Genomic DNA, 20,335 nt, shown 5'->3' with positions numbered 1-20,335 from the left:
TCCAAGCCATTGGCTAGCTTGGCTTGGATAAGTGATCTCTCTCTCTCTCTCTCGGCTTGACTTCGCCAACGAAGATTTAAGAAAGGTGCAGTAGTCCACGTCTGTTGCAGGCTCGCTGGTGGCTGACAAGACCAATGCGGGACAGGCAGGTCCGGCCACAGTGGCTGCAAGGAAAAGTCTGATTTGGGGTTGGTGCTGTAGCTGGTGCTGTAAATAAGTGATTTAAAGTCTGATTTGGGGTTGGTGCTGTAGCTGGTGCTGTAAATAAGTGATTTAAAGAGCCCTGAAATGCCTTCTCCAAGCTGGCCAGTGGGGCGGTGGGGGCTTCGAGAGCCACACCATATGTGTGAAAGAGCCACGTGTGGCTCCTGAGCCGCAGCTTGGCCACCCCTGGTCTAAATTCCCGCGTACATGCCCACTTATTCTGGATGTCAGCAGCACCCGGCTTCAGTTCCTCCTGCCCACATCCGGACTACCTCGCGTCTGTTCCTCTACCTGCCAGCAGGTGGGGCTCTTGCCCCAGTTTTCCCTCCCCTCTCCCCGAAGGAAGCTTCTGGTGCGCGGAGAGGGGCAGCCGGGCTCTCCCCACCCAAGGGGGGCATCGAGGCTCGGGGCCGGCCAGGTAACCTCCTAGCACGGCTGCTGCTTTCCATTGAACCGACGCCGAGAGGGCGCTCTTCTGTTCTCCTGCCCCAACGCGGGTCACTCCAGCCCGGCCCCCCCAAGCCCCCCCCCGTGCGTAAACACCGCTCTCCCGCGCCCCCCCCCCCGCCTCCAGGCAGCCGGGCAAAGAGCGAGGCGCGGGGCTTGCAGGGAAAGGTCGCCCTGGGTCCCGCGCCTCTCGGAGCCCAGAGCCAGGGGGCGGTAGCAGCCCCGCCGGGAAGCCCAGTTGCCAACTTCTGCGCTATCTCCCTCTCGGGGAAGGGGGTGGGCGGAGTTTCTCCACCTGCCCGAGCTCGGCCTTCTTCGCCTGCCGGCGAGACACACGGGAGCAGAGCGGGGAAGTTGGCATCCTTGGGCTGGGCTGCGGAGTGGTGGAGGCGCACGCTTCCTCGGAAGGAGAGGAGCCCGATCCCCCGCCAGCGGCGCCGGTAAGGCTTGCAGGGCATGGAGCTGGGGCGCTGCGGGGAGGGGGGAGGGAGGGGTGGGCGGCTGGCCGGCCGGTCCCGGGGTGATGACGCGCTTCCTGCTCTCCCCGGGCTGGGGGCTGGGGGGTGCGGGCGCAGCCGCCGCTTGCAAAGGGGGCCGAGCCAGGCGCGCAGCCGGGGAAGGCTGCAAGGGAGGCGGCTGGGCTGTCCCCGCCTCGCCCGGTAAGGAAGCGCCTCCGCGCGGCTGGAGCATCTGCGGGGGAGGGGGCTTGCAGCGGGGGGGAGGGGGCATCGGCATGGGTTGCCTGGCGCCGGGTTTGCTCTTGCGCTCTGGTTCGGGGCAGCTGGGTGCCGGCCGTGCGCGCAGGAGAGAGCCCGACCCTGCCTCTGCAGGCGCGACCCCCTGCCCGGGCAGGGTTCCTTGCAGCCTCTCCGGCTGGGCTGGAGGTTCTCTCCGCGGCGCGCCTTCTTCCTGCACGGCTGGGTGGGTGGGTGTCGGGGTTTCCCACGTGCGGCGCTGGCCCCGGCCCTTCCCGGCTGCTGGGCTTGGAGAGAGGCTGGGGCGGGGGGCGGGCGAGCTCGGCGGCCCTGGGAGCCATGTTTTCGGTGAAGGCGGCGCGCCCCCGGGTCCTCCTCCTCCTTGCTCTCCCCCCCCCCCCGGGCATCTCTGGGTTGGCTCCTGCAGAGGACGCGGGAATGGGGCAAAGAGGGTCTCCCGGGCGGTCTGGCAACCAGGGGGGCTGGGCTCCGGAGTGGGGGGAGGCGGGCGGCGACCTTGAGCGGCTGACCTGCCGGGCGGCGCCCCTCTGGATTCTCGAGTCTGGCCTCGATGATTCCCGTGGATTCTCGGATTTGGCCTCCATGATTGCCGTGGATTCTTGGATCTGGCCTCGATGATCCCCGAAGGAGGGGCAGGGAAGGGGAAGGCGTGGGTGGTTTGGTGGGGAGAGCCGGTTTATTGCTTGAGTCACACTTGGGCCCCCCCTTGGGGTGTCACCCCCTCCCTTGCCGGAAGAGGGTGCCAGCTGGGAGGGGGAGGGGGAGGTGCAGAATGGTGGGGGAGAGGTGTGCATGTGGGGGAGGGGAGGGGCCACGTGCTCCAATGCTTCTTCAGACCCGTGGGAGGAAGAGACCCTGCGTTTCCTTGCAAGTACAAAAGTAGCTCCTCAGGAAGAGATCCAGGAGACGTGGTCTTTCGCCAGGGCTGAAGCCAGTATTTGATGTTTGGTGCGGCCCACAGCAGGATTTGTTGTGGGGGGGGTGGTGCGAGGGGCACCTGGTTTGGTGGCTCTGGGCTCTCCGCACTGTAAGCTGCCTTGAGTTTCACAAGCTACACCCCCTGCCCCCCAGCCTTTGCTCTGCACGCTGTTTTAGGGAAGGGGAGAGAAGAAAGCGAAAAGACCAGCAGCAAGGCTGCTACTTGTTCAGAGTGGAGGAGAGCACAGAGCACAGATTGGGGGCCCTCCAATGGAGGGGCCATACAGTTGGAACGGGGTTTGAAAGGATGGGCCTCCCCCCCCCCCCCCCGGCTCCACTGTAGCTACGGGCCTCTTTTGCCTGTTGAGTTTTGACATTCCAGTGTGGTCAAAGATTTCAGGTTTTCACGGCTGGTAACATCATTAGGGTTTGTAGAGTCTTTCAGGATCAAGTGCCGTGTTCTACTGGAGAAAGTTTTCCTTCCAGACGTTTCGTTCTCAGCTGCGGAGAACATCCTCAGTGGCGTTGCAGCTGTGGCTTAGTCAGAACCGGCAGAGGCCTCTACCACCTTGTTCTGTTGCCTGGCTATATCCAATCTCGGGGATTGGCCACAGAAGGGCTGGGTTGGAATTGAGGGGCTGGGCAGAGAAAAGGAGCCAACTTGGCGGTCGTGGATGATTTTCAGAGAGGTTAAGGGTCTGCTTCATAGAAAGAAGGTCCCCGGTTCAATCCCTGGCAGCTCCAGCTAAAAGGACCAGGCAGGAGAGGATGGGAAAGACCTCTTCCTGAGACCCTGGAGAGCTGCTGCCAGTCTGAATAGACAATACTGACCTTGATGGACCAAGGGTCTGATTCAGTATCAGCTTTGTGCAAGTGTTCTGTGGCTGACGGGGTGAACGTTGTGCAGCGTTGACTAAAATTGCGAAATTGGAGGCAATGCAAAATACTTCATTCTGCGTTTATAAAAGCCTTCTCTGGTTTCCTTATCTGGAGGAGTTAGGCTTGTGAGTCTGTTGCTGCAAAATAGTAAAGAGCCCAGTAGCACTTTTAAGATTAATACATTTTATTGCAGAGTAAGCTTTCGAGAAACACAGCTCTCTTTGTCTCCATGGATTCCTGCATCTGCCATTATCATTAAGCATTGGATCCAATCCAAAAGACCGCATTGTGTTAAGAAAACTTTAGGCAAGGGGTGACCAAACTGTGGCTCGGGAGCCACATGTGGCTCTCAAAGCCCCCGCTGCACCGTCAGCTGGTTTGGAGTAGGCGTTTCTCACTTTTCCAAGCCACTTGGAGAATGCATTTAAAGTTAAAGTTGCTTTCTTAACACCCCTTCTTTCCTTCCCATCTTTCGCCTCTCAAACATCTAACATTCATGTATCGCGGCTCTCAGATATCAGTTTATTCTTTGTGGCTCTTACGTTAATCAAGTTTGGCCACCCCTGCTTTAGGCCACTGTGCGTTCTGATCAAATCAAACGAAAGGTGTGGGATTTTTTGTCTTTGATTGTATCACTGCATGATGAACAAAGCAGGAGTCAAGTGGCACCTTTAAGACCAACCGAGTTGTATTGAGAACGTAAGCTTTCGTGTGCTCTCTAAGCACGCTTCATCAGACGAGGGGGATCAGGTATCGCGGGCTGGCATACATGCCGTTTGTTGTTGAAGAGCGCAAACTGATTGCGGTTACGTGATACAACAGTGTGGCTTGGCCATTTGGTCTGGATAGCCATGAAAGGTAATAAAGTTCCCTGCCAATTGGTGTCTTTGCAAATCACTGCATGATGTTAACCTGGCAGGCAGGTAACTCCTTCACGCTCGCTGTAATGACTCGATTCCGAAATGGAACTTCCATGTGTGGAGGCAGCGGAGGAAATGAACAGCCGGGAATGTTTCTTAGATCCCTGCCCTATTTGTGAGTGCCTAGAGCGCCTGCCCCGTTGCTGTTGGGAACGATGGGACAGACTTTGGGTCTGATGGAGCAAACAGATAATTTGCATTGCGTCCTAATTTGTGGTTGTGTCCTTGTCCTGCAGTATGCTGCAATTGTGGCTATCTCGGCCAGAAAGCCAGCCCCGGTTTCCTGTTGGAATTCAGACAGGGTTGGGTTTCTTTGCGACGGATCTAAGGGCAAAATCTCCGCTGAATTTCTCAGTCGGAGAAAGTGCTGAAACAGGCAGCGGTGTTTCAGTCTCCTGGCTTTATCGCTGGAGAATCTGAAATGGCCCGAAGTCTCCTAATGGCGCAGTGCTTACCTAGACAAGGAGGGCCGCTGCCTTTTCAGTGACAAGAGCTATGCAGTTCCTGCGATCATCTGGCATGCACATGTGCATCTTTGTTTGGGCGACGTAATGCTGCATCTGTGGGTTTTTCTGATGCGGAAGCCGCTCTTGACATCCAAGTTGTTTTCCTTGTCCCTTGAGGTCATAACTTAGCACACAGGCAACGTGCAGCACAGTTCAAGGGAAGTTGTTCAGCCACAGATTTGAGTTGAAGCGGGGGGGCTTTTCAAGCGCCAGATGGGATCCTGGCTTTCTGAGATGTGGTCCCCCCTGGGCCAGAAGCGTCACAGGGAAGCATCACTGTGCTTCCGATTTAAACAGGATGACGGGGAGGTGAAAAAAGGCTCACCTGTGCAACTTCACACCAGCACGTTGGATGTAGGCTGCAAAGCGTGCCAAGTGGTGGCACGGCACACACAACCAGGTCGTGTTGGCAGACGCGCAGATGGGTTGGGGCCTTCCCAAGTTGCACAGAGCCAGTTTGGTGTAGTGGTTAAGTGTGTGGACTCTTACCAGGGAGAACCGGGATTGATTCCCCGCTCCTCCACTTGCAGCTGCTGGAATGGCCTTGGGGGAGCCATAGCTCTAAGTGTGCAGACTCTTATCTGGGAGAACCAGGTTTGATTCCCCACTCCTCCACTTGCACCTGCTGGAATGGCCTTGGGTCAGCCAGAGCTCTAAGTGTGCAGACTCTTATCTGGGAGAACCGGGTTTGATTCCCCACTCCTCCACTTGCACCTGCTGGAATGGCCTTGGGTCTGCCAGAGCTCTAAGTGTGCAGACTCTTATCTGGGAGAACCAGGTTTGATTCCCCACTCCTCCACTTGCACCTGCTGGATGGCCTTGGGTCAGCCAGAGCTGTCTTATCTGGGAGAACCGGGTTTGATTCCCCACTCCACTTGCACCTGCTGGAATGGACTTGGGTCAGCCAGAGCTCTAAGTGTGCAGACTCTTATTTGGGAGAACCAGGTTTGATTCTCCACTCCTCCACTTGCACCTGCTGGAATGGCCTTGGGTCAGCCATAGCTCTGGCAGAGGTTGTCCTTGGAAGGACAGCTTCTGGGAGAGTTCTCTCAGCTCCACCTACCTCACAAGGTGTCTGTTGTGGGGGAGAAGATATAGGAGATTGTGAGCCACTCTGAGATTCAGAGTGGAGGGCGCGATAGAAATCCAATATCATCATCATCACTGGTGAGTTCTTGGGCCTCGCCAACATCACATTGAAGTTAGACCTGGGCAGGGCTTTTTTTTTTTTTGTAGCAGGAACTCCTTTGCCTATTAAGCCACACCCCTCTGATGTATCCAATCCTCCAAGAGTTTACAGGGCTCTTATTCCAGGGCGTACTGTAAGCTTCAGGAGGACTGGCTACATTAGGGGTGTGTGGCCTAATATGCAATGGAGTTCTTCTACAAAAAAAGCCCTGGACCTGGGCGATGGACGGGGAGGGCCGATGGCTCAGTGGTAGAGCAGCTGCTTGGGAAGCAGAAGGTCCCAGGTTCAGTCCCCGGCATCTCCAACTAAAAAGGGTCCAGGCAAATAGGCGTGGAAAACCTCATCTTGAGACCCTGGAGAGCCGCTGCCAGTCTGAGTAGACGATACTGACTTTGATGGGTCAAGGGTCTGATTCAGTATAAGGGAGCTTCATATGATGGGTCATCTTCTGGCCTCCGTCTTAACTTCCTGTTTGCACTGTGGCCTCTGCCTGTGGCGGAATTGAGGTGGTAGAGGCTTGAGGTCGTAGAGAGGACTGTACCATTTCATACCGTGGCTGGAGGCTTCTGAAAGTCTTTGGGCGGAATTTGCGCTTCCATCCAGACCTCACCGGGTTTGCAACTGAAGGACGGGCGAGTGCAAATGTAAAGTGAAGGGAATGCATCAAGAGATTTTGTTCTTGTCTCCCCAAACGTTCTGAATCTTTGTTGCTCCTAGCCCTCCTGAACTGTGAGTTTGTATATTTTCCTGTCTGATAGGCTTAGGCAGGCCTTTTTGTGTAGAAAAAGCCCAGTTGGAGCTCGTTTAGGTAGTAGGCCACACCTACTGACATCACCATTGTTTTGCATATCAGGCCACACCCCCTGACACCAAGCCAGCCGGAACTGCATTCCTGTGTGTTCCGGCTCAAAAAAAGCCCTGTGTTTAGGTCCCATAACACCCCTTGAGTCTGTGGGAGGAGGGCAGGAGTGAAATGACAGCTGGTTTGGTGTAGTGGTTAAGTGTGCGGACTCGTATCTGGGAGAACCGGTTTGATTCCCCACTCCTCCACTTGCACCTGCTGGCATGGCCTTGGGTCAGCCATAGCTCTGGCAGAGGTTGTCCTTGAAAGGGCAGCTGCTGTGAGAGGCCTCTCCAGCCCCACCCACCTCACAGGGTGTCTGTTGTGGGGGAGGAAGGGAAAGGCGATTGTGAGCCGCTCTGAGACTCTTCGGAGTGGAGGGCGGGATATAAATCCAATATCTTCATCTACCTCACAGGGTGTCTGTTGTGGGGGAGGAAGGGAAAGGAGATTGTGAGCCGCTCTGAGACTCTTCGGAGTGGAGGGCGGGATATAAATCCAATATCTTCTTCTTTCCATTCAAACATCTTCTTGGACCCCCCAGTTGCTGCTTTTGGGCTTGCGAGGGGGGATGCCGTTTCCTGTCCCTGCCTCGTGGCCTGCCCTTCTTCATTGGGCTGTGCTGAGGGCATCTTGGAGGAAGGAAGTGCTGTGTACACCAATTTGGAAAAGGGGGTGGAATAAAATGTGTGATGTAATCCTCTCTGAAGACAGTGGGGGGGACTGCAAAGATTTCCAGTGGCCAAAGGGGTGAGATTTCAGCATCGCATCCAGCTAAAATTGCCAAATGAACTATGCAATGTAAGACTTCATCTGTGTGGGTTACCCCACCCTGAGTTCCTTGCCCCTCCGTTTAAACAGAGTTCCCTTTCTAGGGAGAAGGACTACAATAGCTCCCTTTTGCACAGACCTGGTGGCCACGCCAAGTGGATCCACTTTTTTCTCCAGTTAGTCTGTTACCGGCCACGCTCCTTTTTGCCTTTTAATACTTACCAGCCACTTGCCTTTTAATACTTACCAGCCACCTCCTGGATGCATTGCTACGAAAATGAATGAAAACAAAGAAGACGTCTTTAACAGGGGTGGCTAAACTTGCTTACTGTAAGAGCCGCATAGAATAAACATCAGATGTTTGAGAGCCACAAAGAGAGACATGAATGTCAGATGTTTGAGAGCCACAAAGACAGGGAGGGAGGGAGGGGAGAGGTTGAAAGAAAGCAACTTTCAACTTTAAATGCTTTCTCCAAGCCAGCTGACAGGGTGATGGGAAGCTTTGAGAGCCACACAATATGAGTGAAAGAGCCACATATATTCCACCTTGTGTGAAGTGTTGTTGTTGGTAGGAGAGGATATAGGGCCACTTTCTTGTGCTGGTTGCCAGCCCTTAACGTTCAAGGGGCTCCTTTGAGTGAATGGGTGCGGAGGAAGCCGCTCCAAAATTATTTGGGTAAGAGGGAAGGGTAGAGGGTTTTTAAATGAAATGGAAGAAAACTTGTGTTAGTTGAGCAGAGACGTTCTTGGCTACTACCAAAAGATCTCCACCCCTCACCCTGAGCAACTCCACTCTGGGTCTGAAGGAGCTGTAGATATTCCAGTTACAATGGGAAACTTGCCTCTGCTAGGAAGTAAACTTTGTCTTGGGCTTTAACGGTTGGATGTAAAAATGTTCTTGGCTACATACATCATGAATTCCAGTTTTCCAGGAAGTGCGGCAGGATCCCGGCAATTTCTGGGTATGTTTCATGCCCCTCGTATTGAAGGAGAAATGTGCTCTTTTGGACTGCACATGTTCCAGAGTTCAGTTTTTTTGGGTAGTCTGCAAGTTTGAGGGTCCACTTGGAAACACCCCCCCACACACACTCCATTGAGAGAGAGAGAGGGATCTGTCCTTTGGACTGTGCTGGTATCCTATTTCAGATTTCTAGGTCACGCAGAAGCACCTTGACAGTTTTGATAGCTCGCGTGAACAAATTGCTCCATCAGCAAGACCCGAGCATCTTTGAATGAGTAATGAACAAGCGAAGGCTGCTTTCAGTAAACACAAGCATAATCTCGGGTTTTCAGGAAGAGGCATTTCTGGCTGCAGCCAAATCTGGGAAGGGAGCAGAATTTTCACGGCCCCGTTCTGTGTCCCACGGGCGGGTCGGCTCCCTCTCTGTGCTGCAGTGGTGACCTCTACAAAGAGGCGAGTTTCATGCCCCAGATTTTGGCTGTAAGATGTAAAAATATCTCCGTTTCCTTCTTGAGTTCTCAGAGTGTCCCAGGCTAACCAGATGCCTAGTACCAGAATCGATAAGACCCTGTGAAGGTTTGCACAGATACGTGCAACCGCTTGGGAGAGGCGCACAAACATCTCCATCTCTCTCGCAGTCTGGATCGGTCCAGCCGGTTTGCCCCTTTGGCTTCTGTTTGTGAGGCCTAGGCCACATCCAGAGAGTCATTTGTCACTCCAAAATGGTTCTGCAGTAGGGTTGCCATGCCCCCCCCCCCAGCCTCTGGTGAGGGACTTGTTTTGCGCAGAATGCAAGTGACATCATCTCACCAGCGACGTCATGCACCAGCTGCCGTAGGCATTTCTGGGAAAACTCTGTGGTTTTCCCGGATGCGCTAGCATTTTGGGAGGGGAAAACTCTATGGTCCCATAGAGTTTTCCCTCCCGAATATCTAGAGCATCCAGAAAAACCATAGAGTTTTCCCAGAAATGCCTAGAGCGGCCAGCGCAGGCAACATTGGGGGAGGTTCCCAATGCGGGTTGGGAACCTCCCGGGTGGGAGAACCCCTGCCCAGACTGGGGGCTTAGCAGCCCTATTCTGCAGTTTGTAGATTGATGCAGGAGCTGGGGGTACAGGAAGTTTTATTCAAACGTAGCATTTCTGCAGCTTCTTCCGAGCACGTCGATTGCTTGCACGGTCCTCATAACAACCTTGCGGAGTAGGCTTGCATCATCCCCATATTGTGTGGGGGGGGGAGTGAGGTTGAGACTTGAGAAAGAGAGATTTGTGCAAAGGCCCCTGAGCAGCAGAGGAATCCTCCTGGATCATTGCACTGCACCAACCCATTTCGTATATAAACGAGACTGGCACAGCATTCGGGGACAGCTGGAGCAGAGCTTTCTTTGTTGCCCTTCCTTGACCAGTCAAAAGCTCCCTTCCCCTGTTTCCACTGAGAGTCATTTTGGTGTAGCGGTTAAGTGTGCAGACTCTTATCTGGGAGAACCGGGTTTGATTCCCCACTCCTCCACTTGCATCTGCTGGAATGGCCTTGGGTCAGCCAGAGCTGTAATAAAGAACCAGTTTGGTGTAGTGGTTAAGTGTGTGGACTCTTATCTGGGAGAACCAGGTTTAATTCCCCACTCCTTCACTTGCAGCTGCTGGAATGGTCTTGGGTCAGCCATAGCTCTAATAGAGAGCCAGTTTGGTGTAGTGGTTAAGTGTGTGGACTCTTATCTGGGAGAACCGGGTCTGATTCCCCACTCCTCCACTTGCAGCTGCTGGAATGGCCTTGGGTCAGCCATAGCTCTCTTATCTGGGGGAACCGAGTTTGATTCCCCACTCCTCCACTTGCAGCTGCTGGAATGGCCTTGGGTCAGCCATAGCTCTCTTATCTGGGGGAACCGAGTTTGATCCCCTACTCCTCCACTTGCACCTGCTGGAATGGCCTTGAGTCAGCCATAGCTCTTGCAGTGTTGTCCTTGAAACGGCAGCTGCTGTGAGAGCCCTCTCGGCCCCACCCACCTCACAGGGTTTCTGTTGTGGGGGGGGGGGAGGTAAAGGAGATTGTGAGCCGCTCTGAGATTCAGAGTATAGGGTGTAATATAAATCCAGTTTCTTCTTCTTTCTTCATCTTCTGTAACCCAGCAGTCCCCAACCAGTTTTGCATCAGGGAGCGGTTTTGTGGAAGATAATATTATTTCATTGTAATATATAATGCAATAATTATATAATTCAATAATTATACAACTCACAGCCCAGTTGCTAACAGGCCACGAACCGGGGGCACCTGTATTAAGCAGCATAATGGTGGCACATTGAAACAACCAAGAGAGAACAAGGACAGTCTTCTTCGCTTGAACGGCCTTGTTCTTTCTCCTCTTGAAAAATTACTTGGATGGGGCGGTCAGGAGGGCACAAGAGAACTTGTGTTTTCCCGAGTGTCGCCTGCACAACAGTCCTGCAAGGTAGGTCAGCTGTATTAGTTCTGCGTTGCAGAGGAGGCTGGGCACAGAGGGCCTGGACTAACTGCTAAACTAACTAACTTAACTAATGACTGAGCTCCGGGCAGAGGTGAGACCAGAATTCAGTTTGTAGATCCGCCTTGACATCACCGCTCTGGGCTCCATCTGCGATGGTATCGGAAGATCAAATGGCTCTTGATCTCGCCCCCTGGAGTTCTGCGGATGTTAGCCAGATGGGAGATTGCTGGCTCCGTAATCTGTGGCCCCTTTCCACATGCAAAGGACCTTCATGCTCCGTCTTGGATCTTTCCGGATCTGAAACAGGTGGCTCTTGGTTTGGGCTGGGCCTGATTGGATTTTGGAGCGGGGGAAAGGTAACACAAGGAAGTTTCCCTTAAGCTGCAGCCAGATATTTACACCACTGAACTGGAAAGTATGTTTTTAGTAGTGCAAGGGCTCTTTCAAGAAATGATGCTTTGGGGTTTGGGTGTGTGTAAGAGAAAAGTTTAAAGATGCTCTCTTATGAAAGAGTCCAGTCCAACGCTCTGTGTCACACATAAGAACCTAAGAGAAGCCATGTTGGATCAGGCCAGTGGCCCATCCAGTCCAATGCTCTGTGTCACACAGAAGAACCTAAGAGAAGCTATGTTGGATCAGGCCAGTGGCCCATCCAGTCCAACGCTCTGTGTCACACAGAAGAACCTAAGAGAAGCCATGTCGGATCAGGCCAGTGGCCCATCCAGTCCAACACTCTGTGTCACATAAGAACCTAAGAGAAGCCATGTTGGATCAGGCCAATGGCCCATGCAGTCCAACATTCTGTGTCACATAAGAACCTAAGAGAAGCCATGTTGGATCAGGCCAGTGGCCCATCCAGTCCAACACTCTGTGTCACATAAGAACCTAAGAGAAGCCATGTTGGATCAGGCCAGTGGCCCATCCAGTCCAACACTCTGTGTCACATAAGAACCTAAGAGAAGCCCTGTTGGATCAGGCCAATGGCCAATCCAGTCCAACACTCTGTGTCACAGAAGAACATAAGAGAAGCCCTGTTGGATCAGGCCAATGGCCCATCCAGTCCAACACTCTGTGTCACATTAGAACATAAGAGAAGCCATGCTGGATCAGGCCAGTGGCCCATCCAGTCCAACGCTCTGTGTCACATAAGAACCTAAGAGAAGCCATGTTGGATCAGGCCAGTGGCCCATCCAGTCCAACGCTCTGTGTCACATAAGAACATAAGAGAAGCCCTGTTGGATCAGGCCAGTGGCCCATCCAGTCCAACGCTCTGTGTCACATAAGAACATAAGAGAAGCCCTGTTGGATCAGGCCAGTGGCCCATCCAGTCCAACGCTCTGTGTCACATAAGAACATAAGAGAAGCCCTGTTGGATGAGGCCAGTGGCCCATCCAGTCCAACGCTCTGTGTCACACAGTGGCCAAAAACCCCAGGTGCTGTCAGGAGGTCCACCAGTGGGGCCAGGGCACTAGAAGCCCTCCCACTGTTGCCCCCCACACTGTTGCCCTCTCAAGAGGAGGCAAACATTTGAGGAGGGGGAGGAGCTCTCTGACCCTGCTTGGAAAAAGAGGTGGTGGTTCTGCCCCTAGAGATGTGCGTTGCCAACCCACCTGACGCCACGGTCCTCCAGAAGAGGCCAGGAGGTAAACCCTGCCCAACTGCATAATCAAAGAGGGGTTTTCTACACAGATAGTTAGGGTTGCACCATGCAAAACTGTTTGCAAACTTTCCTAGATTAATGATTAGGAACTGTGGTCTATGCCAGGGGTGGCCAACGGATGTCTTTTGCCTACAACTCCCATCAGCCCCAGCCAGCATGGCCAGTGGCTGGGACTGATGGGAGTTGTGGGCAAAAAAATCTGGAAAGCTACCGTTGGCCACCCCTGGTCTATGCTGTGCTGTAGCGTAGTTTGGTGCAAGTTTGGTGTAGTAGTTAAGTGCGCGGGCTCTTATCTGGGAGAACCGGGTTCGATTCCCCACTCCTCCACTTGCAGCTGCTGGAATGGCCTTGGAATAGCATAGTTTGGTGCAAGTTTGGTGTAGTAGTTAAGTGTGCAGACTCTTATCTGGGAGAACCGGGTTTGATTCCCCACTCCTCCACTTGCAGCTGCTGGAATGGCCTTGGGTCAGCCATAGCTCTTGCAGAGTTGTCCTTGAAAGGGCAGCTGCTGTGAGAGCTCTCTCAGCTCCACCTACCCCACAGGGTGTCTGTTGTGTGGGGAGGAAGATATAGGAGATTGTGAGCCGCTCTGAGATTCAGAATGGAAGGCGGAATACAAATCCAATGTTGTCTTCGTCGTCTTCTCTTTCTTCTTCCTTCCTTCCTCTTCCTCCTGCTCCTCCTTCTCCTTGAGCTTGATGGACCGTTGATCTGATTCAGTATTGAGCCGCCCTGAGCCCACTTTGGCGGGGGAGGGTGGGATATAAGAATAAATTTATTATTATTATTATTATTAGTATCAGGCAGTTCCGTGTTCAAACATGGCCTACTTAAAGGAAATCTCAGCAACGAAGTCTTTCTTGGCTTCCTAACGAAGAAAGCTTTGCCTCTCGAAAGCTCATGTCCTCAAAATCTTGCTGGTTGCTGAGGTCCAGCAGAACTCGAACCCGGGTCTTCTCCTGCAGAGCAGCTGTCCTCTGAAAGTTGCCTTCCTAGATGTCGCTCTTAAAATTCAACTTCTCTCTCTGGTGCACAGCTGAGGAGTCAGGATTCCCGGGCCAAGGGAGGTCTTTCCCCTTTCTCTGCTGTGTTTCAGATGATGGATGTTCTGCCCGCTCCTTAAATCGATCTCTTGCACTCCACCTGCGCTGGAGAGATTTCAGGTTCACGGCTGAAATGCAAACCAGCAGAGAAGCTAAACATTCATTTATCTATTTTAACTAATCCGACAGCTACCATTATGAGCACATAATCTCTGTTAATGAAGTGGGGGGCGATGCTGTCTTTGATCCCATTCTTCAATCCCCACAGGAGACAGGCTTGAGTTGACCGGTTGAATTATGCCCCAGTCTTAGGTTGGGGAGGGGACATTACCACAGAGGTTGTTGCTGGTGGCCAGGTGTTTGGGGGGGGGGTGTCCATTGTGTTAGGCTGTAGCTGCAAAATCCAAAAGGGAAGCTTATGGAATTGTTAAAACTTGTCATTTTCCAGTGCAACCTTATGCCAGATTCATTGGCTTTGGTAGCAGCCATATGAATAATTGTACTAGAACAAATTCATAAGAACATAAAAGAAGCCATGTTGGATCAGGCCAATGGCCCATCCAGTCCAATACTCTGTGTCACACAGTGGCCAAAAAAACACCAAGTGCCATCAGGAGGTCCATCAGTGGGCCAGGTCACCAGAAGCCCTCCCACTATGCCCCCCAAGCACCCAGAATCCAGAGCATCCCTGCCCCAGACAGAGAGTTCCAACAATACCCTGTGGCTAATAGCAACTGATGGACCTCTGCTCCAGATGTTGATACAATCCCCTCTGTCTATGCTTATAGCTGCTACCACCTCCTGTAGCAGTGAATTCCTTCATGGTTTATTTAAAAAAAATTGCAATGGACTCTGTAATCTCATGGTGAATCTTAAAAGCCAGGTTGGCATCGTGGTTAAGAGTGATGGATTCTAATTTGGGAGAACTGGGTTTGATTCTCCACTCCTCCATTTGCACCTGCTTGGGGACCTTGGGCAAGCCCCTGTCCCCTCAGAGCTGTTCTCTCAAGAGCCATTCTCTCTGAGCTCTCTCAGCCCCACCTACCTCACAGGATGTCTGTTGCGGGGAGAGGAAGGGAAGGAGATTGTAAACTGCTTCGAGACTCTGAGTGAAGGGGGGGGGGGGTATAAATCCAACCTTTCCTCCTCCTGATCAAACCAGGTCCAAAATATTTTAGTCAGAGTGGGGACGTTGGGAAGGAAATCTGTCATCAGCATTTGGGATCCATGTGAAGGCAGTGCTGTGCCAGTCCTCCAGAGTCAAACTGTATTTTTGTTGTTCAGTCGCACAATCAAGTCCGACTCTTTGCGAACCCATGGCAAAGTCACGCCAGGCCCTCCTGTCTCCCACCATCCTCCGAAGTCTGCTCAAATTCGTGTTTGTTACGTCAGTAACGCTGTCCAGCCATCTCCTCTTTTGCTGTCCCCTTCTTCTTTTGCCTTCTGTCTTTCCCAGCATCAGGGTCTTCTCCAGTGGGTGCTCCCTTCTCATTGGGTGCCCAAAGTATTTGAGCTTCAGCTTCAGCATCTGACCTTCCAGGGAACATTTGATTTCCCTTAGGACTGACCGATTGGATCTTCTTGCAGTCCAAGGGTCTCTCAAGAGGCTTCTCTAGCATTACTGGAGAAACTGCATTGGGGGGGATTTAATTTTGAGGGACAGGCTGGGCTAGCAATTATTTTAGAAAGGCACAACTGACTGGCAACCGAAGGAGTGTGATTTGTCAGTGGAGAGGTTGTAGCTCAGCAGCAGAAAGCCTGTTGTGCACGAAGAAGGTGCCAGCTAAGCCTCTGAGATCTCCATTGAAAAATGGATCAAGCAATACAGGAATAGAAAGCTCCTTCTTTACCTGAGAACCTGGAGGGTCACTGCTGGGTGTAGAGCAGGCCGGAGAGACCCCGAAAGACAGAGAAAATGGAGCAGGGATATCAAGCTCATTTGTTATTCGGGACAGATCTGACATAAATGAGACCTTGTCGGGCCGGGCCTTGTGTGTCCTGAAATGCAATGCCAGGTAGTAGAGATATAAAAACTTCATAAAGGACACAGACAAAAACAATTAAAGATTTTTTTAAAAAAATAAACAAAAGATGCTTAAAAGATCAGCACTCTTGCAAATTTTGTATAACAGTTTCTGATAGCTGACCCCTCTTGCTCTGAATTATTGCATCAGAATCTGGAGACCGTGTCTGTGCTGTAGCATTCTTGAGTATGCTGTTCAGGTGTGTGTCTGTAAGTTGCGACCTGTTTTGATGTATTGACATTCATTACAGAAATCTCATGATTAGTGTTTTGAGCCTAAGACCCAGGGGAAACGTGAAATGGCTGGGCATTGAGAGCCAGTATGGTGTAGTGGTTAAATGTGCGGACTCTTATCTGGGAGAACCGGGTTTGATTTCCCCACTCTCCACTTGCACCTGCTGGAATGGCTTGGGTCAGTCATAGCTCTGGCAGGGGTTGTCCCTGAAAGGACAGCTGCTGTGAGAGCCCTTTTAGCCCCACCCACCTCACAGGGTGTCTGTTGTGGGGGAGGAAGATAAAGAAGACTGTGAGCCGCTCCAAGACTCTGAGATTCAGAGTGGAGAGCGGAATATAAATCCAATGTCGTCGTCTTCTTCTTTGTCCATAAGTTGCTTCATGTGCTGGTCAGCCAATGGACAAAACAGAGGCTTTGCTCAAGTATCTCTGCTGTGCGATTGAGCGAGCTTGGCAAAGCAAGCTGTGGCGCAGAAGGATAAAAGAGAGAGAGAAGAAAGCAGATGACAGTGAGTTGCTGCGGACTTGATAGGAGACCTTCAGGGGCCTTATCTGGCCCTTGGGCCACAGGTTTGAGACTCTTGAAATGAGCATCTAGGTTGCTAATCCCCAGGTGGAGGCAGAGAGCCCCTGGTTTGGAGACCTTCCCCCTGCTTTAGGGTCATCAGAAAGCGGGGGAGGAAGAAAGTGTCTGCTGGGAACTCTATTATTCCCTATGGAGACTTATTCCCAAAGGAAATAATGGAGAATTGATTGGGGGTATCTGGGGCTCTGAAGGGCTGTTTTTTGAGGTAGAGGCACCAAGGTTTCAGTATAACATCCAGTGCTTTCCCCCAAAATACCCTCCAAGTTTCAAAATGATTGGACCAGGGAGTCCAATTTTATGAGCCCCCAAATAAGGTGCCCCTATCCTTCATTATTTCCTATGGAGGAAGGCGTTAAAAAGGTGTGTGGTCCCTTTAAAGGCTAGAACTCCCTTTGTAGGTCAATGATGCTTGGTGCACCCTTGCTCCTGGCTCCACCCCCAAAATCTCCTGGCTGCACCCCCAAAGTCCCCAGATATCTCTTGAATTGAACTTGGCAACCCTAGGAGCATCTGTGTGAGAGCCAGTTTGGTGTAGTGGTTAAGTGCGTGGACTCCTATCTAGGAGAACCGGGTTTGATTCCCCACTCCTCCACTTGCACCTGCTGGAATGGCCTTGGGTCAGCCAGAGCTCTCTATCTGGGAGAACTGGGTTGGATTCCCCACTCCTGCACTTGCACCTGCTGGAATGGCCTTGGGTCAGCCAGAGCTCTCTTATCTGGGAGAACCGGGTTGGATTCCCACTCCTGCACTTGCACCTGCTGAATGGCCTTGGGTCAGCCATAGCTCTGGCAGAGGCTGTCCTTGAAAGGGCAGCTGCTGGGAGAGCCCTCTCAGCCCACCCACTTCACAGGGTGCCTGTTGTGGGGGGAGAAGATATAGGAGACTGTAAACCGCTCTGAGTCTCTGATTCAGAGAGAAGGGCGGGATATAAATCTGCAGTCGTCTTCTTTTCCTCCTCCTTCTCCACCTCCTTCTCCTCCTCCTCGCCCTTCTCCTTCTCTCCTCGCCCTTCTCCTCCTTCTCCTCCTCCCCCTTCTTCTTCTTTCTCCTTCTCCTCCTTCTCCTTCTTCTCCTCCTCCTTTCCCTTCTTCTCCTCCTCCTCCTTCTCCTCCTCCCCCTTCTTCTTCCTCCTCCTCCTCTCTTTTCTCCTCCTCCTCCTCTCCCTTCTCCTTCTCCTCCTCCTCCTTCTTCCTCTTCCTCCTTCTCCTCCTCCCCTTCTCCTCCTTCTCCTCCCCCTTCTTCCTCCTTCTCCTTCTCCTCCTCCCCCTCCTTCTCCTCCTCCCCCTCCTTCTCCTCCTTCTCCTCCTCCTCCTCCTCTCCCTTCTCCTCCTACCTCCTCCTCCTTCCTCTTCCTCCTTCTCCTCCTCCCCCTTCTCCTCCTTCTCCTCCTCCCCCTTCTTCTTCCTCTCGCCCTCCTTCTCCTCCTTCTCCTCCTCCTCCTCCTCTCCCTTCTCCTCCTCCTCCTTCTTCCTCTTCCTCCTTCTCCTCCTCCCCCTTCTCCTCCTTCTCCTCCTCCTCCCCCTTCTTCTTCCTCCTTCTCCTCCTCCCCCTCCTTCTCCTCCTTCTCCTCCTCCTCTCCCTTCTCCTCCTCCTCCTTCTTCCTCTTCCTCCTTCTCCTCCTCCTCCAGAGGAAAGAAGGCTGATCTTGGTAGACCAGGACGGTGAGTCAGTGGCTTTTGGGGTGGGGCTGAATCCTGAATGACACTCCTGCCTAGCAATATTTGCTGGAGGCCCCAGCCCAGTGGCGAAGCAGAGACTGTCATTTACCAGCAGCAGAGCCCGGAAATAGCAAACCTGGGATCCACTCCCTTGCCCATGGTGAACTGAGGAAGTGAATAATTGGTCCTGCCGTCCCAGTGAGTTTGCAGGAGCTGCCCGTGGGGCTGGCGTGCCGGGATGGAAACCTTGAAACACGGGCTTGAGGAACAAAGCGGGTGTTTGTTGCGAATGAACGTCAGCAAAACCCCAGCCTGTGTCGCAACGTTCGTTGTGTGACATTTATGAGGAGGAATTTCCAGGCGGACGGAAAGTGGCCTTGCCTGTTCTGGAGAAGGCGCCCAAAAGCCTTCTCTGTAGGACTGAGGAATGCTTGAATGGCAGACCTCTCCCCTTTGCCCTGCTGCTCTGCGGCACTGGTTAAGGGAAGGGCTGTGGCTGAGTGGAAGAGCCTCTGCTTAGCATGCAGAAGGTCCGGGTTCAATTCCCGGCCTCTCCAGTTGAAAGGACCAGGCAGGAAATGATGTGAAATACCTCTATCTGAGACCCTGGAGAGCAGCTACCAGACAATACTGGCCTTGATGAGGCTCTGGTTCAGTAGAAGGCAGATTCATGAGTCCATGCATTATAGGGGAGGGACCATGGCTCAGTGGCAGAGCCTCTGCTTGGCATGCAGAAGGTCCTGGGTTCAATCCCCGGCATCTCCAGTTAAAAAGGACCAGGCGGTGGGTGAAGGGAAAGAGCTCTTCTACCTGAGACCCTGGGGAGCAGCTGCCAGTTAGAGTAGACAATACTGACTTTTTTATGGACCAAGGGGTCTGAATCAGTGTAACACAGCTTCATGTGTTGGGGATAAGCTGTAGTTCAGTGGAAGAGCCTGTGTTTGGCATGCAGAAGGTCCCATGTTCAATCCCCAGCTAAAACGATCAGGTAGTAGTTGATGGGAAAGACTTCTGAGAGCCAGTTTGGTGTAGTGCAGGGGTGGCCAATGGTAGTTCTCCAGATGTTTTTTGCCTACAACTCCCATCAGCCCCAGCCAGCATGGCCAATGGCTGGGGCTGATGGGAGTTGTAGGCAAAAAAAAACATCTGGGGAGCTACCATTGGCCACTCCTGTGGTTACATACACAGACTCTTATCTGGGAGAACCGGGTTGGATTCCCCACCCCTCCACTTGCAGCTGCTGGAAGGACCTTAGGTCAGCCATAGCTCTGATAGGAGTTGTCCTTGAAAAGGCAGCTTCTGGGAGGGCCCTCTCAGCCCCGCCCACCTCACAGGGTGTCTGTTGTGGGGGAGGAAGATAAAGGAGATTGTAAGCCGCTCTGAGACTCTTCGGAGTAGAGGGTGGGATATAAATCCAATATCTTCATCTACCTCACAGGGTGTCTGTTGTGGGGGAGGAAGATAAAGGAGATTGTAAGCCGCTCTGAGACTCTTCGGAGTGGAGGGCGGGATATAAATCCAATATCTTCATCTACCTCACAGGGTGTCTGTTGTGGGGGAGGAAGATAAAGGAGATTGTAAGCCGCTCTGAGACTCTTCGGAGTAGAGGGTGGGATATAAATCCAATATCTTCATCTACCTCACAGGGTGTCTGTTGTGGGGGAGGAAGATAAAGGAGATTGTAAGCCGCTCTGAGACTCTTCGGAGTGGAGGGCGGGATATAAATCCAATATCTTCATCTACCTCACAGGGTGTCTGTTGTGGGGGAGGAAGATAAAGGAGATTGTAAGCCGCTCTGAGACTCTTCGGAGTAGAGGGCGGGATATAAATCCAATATCTTCATCTACCTCACAGGGTGTCTGTTGTGGGGGAGGAAGATAAAGGAGATTGTAAGCCGTTCTGAGACTCTTCGGAGTGGAGGGTGGGATATAAATCCAATATCATCTCCTCCTCCTCCTCCTGAGACCCTGGAGAGCTGCTGGCAGTCTGAGTAGACAATACTGACCTTGATGGACCAAGGGTTTGATTCAGTAGAAGGCAGCATCTTCTCTGTGTTCCTCTGCTACCCGGAATGGTCAGTTTCCACTAAACCTTTCCCCCTTCGTGATCTGGCACAAGCTTGCAAATTTAGGAAAACGGGTACGCGACTGATTTATTGCTATATTTTCTTCATATGCTGTTCTCCAGGATAGTGGGCTTACATTGTTCTGCTCTCTTCCATTTAGTGCTCGCAACAACCCTGTGAGGTGGGCTAGGCTGAGAGAGTATGACCCAAGGTCACTCAGCAAGCTTCCATGGCACCAAGTGGAGGATTTGAAC

General features: G+C 52.5%; 1 protein-coding gene across 1 annotated transcript in view; it reads left to right on the top strand.

Moving 5' to 3' along the window:
* Positions 1-547: 547 nt before the first annotated feature.
* TLN2 (talin 2) overlaps positions 548-20,335 on the top strand; it is a 254,331-nt gene continuing 234,543 nt past the window's right edge. The window contains 1 exon segment of the mRNA XM_060259753.1: positions 548-622. The gene's annotated coding sequence lies outside the window, so the exon portion shown is untranslated.

This window comes from Heteronotia binoei, chromosome 19 (assembly GCF_032191835.1).
Source record: "Heteronotia binoei isolate CCM8104 ecotype False Entrance Well chromosome 19, APGP_CSIRO_Hbin_v1, whole genome shotgun sequence".
NCBI lineage: Eukaryota > Metazoa > Chordata > Lepidosauria > Squamata > Gekkonidae > Heteronotia > Heteronotia binoei.
The sequence above is the reverse complement of the archived record's forward strand: the minus strand, read 5'-3'. Positions and strand labels throughout refer to the sequence as shown.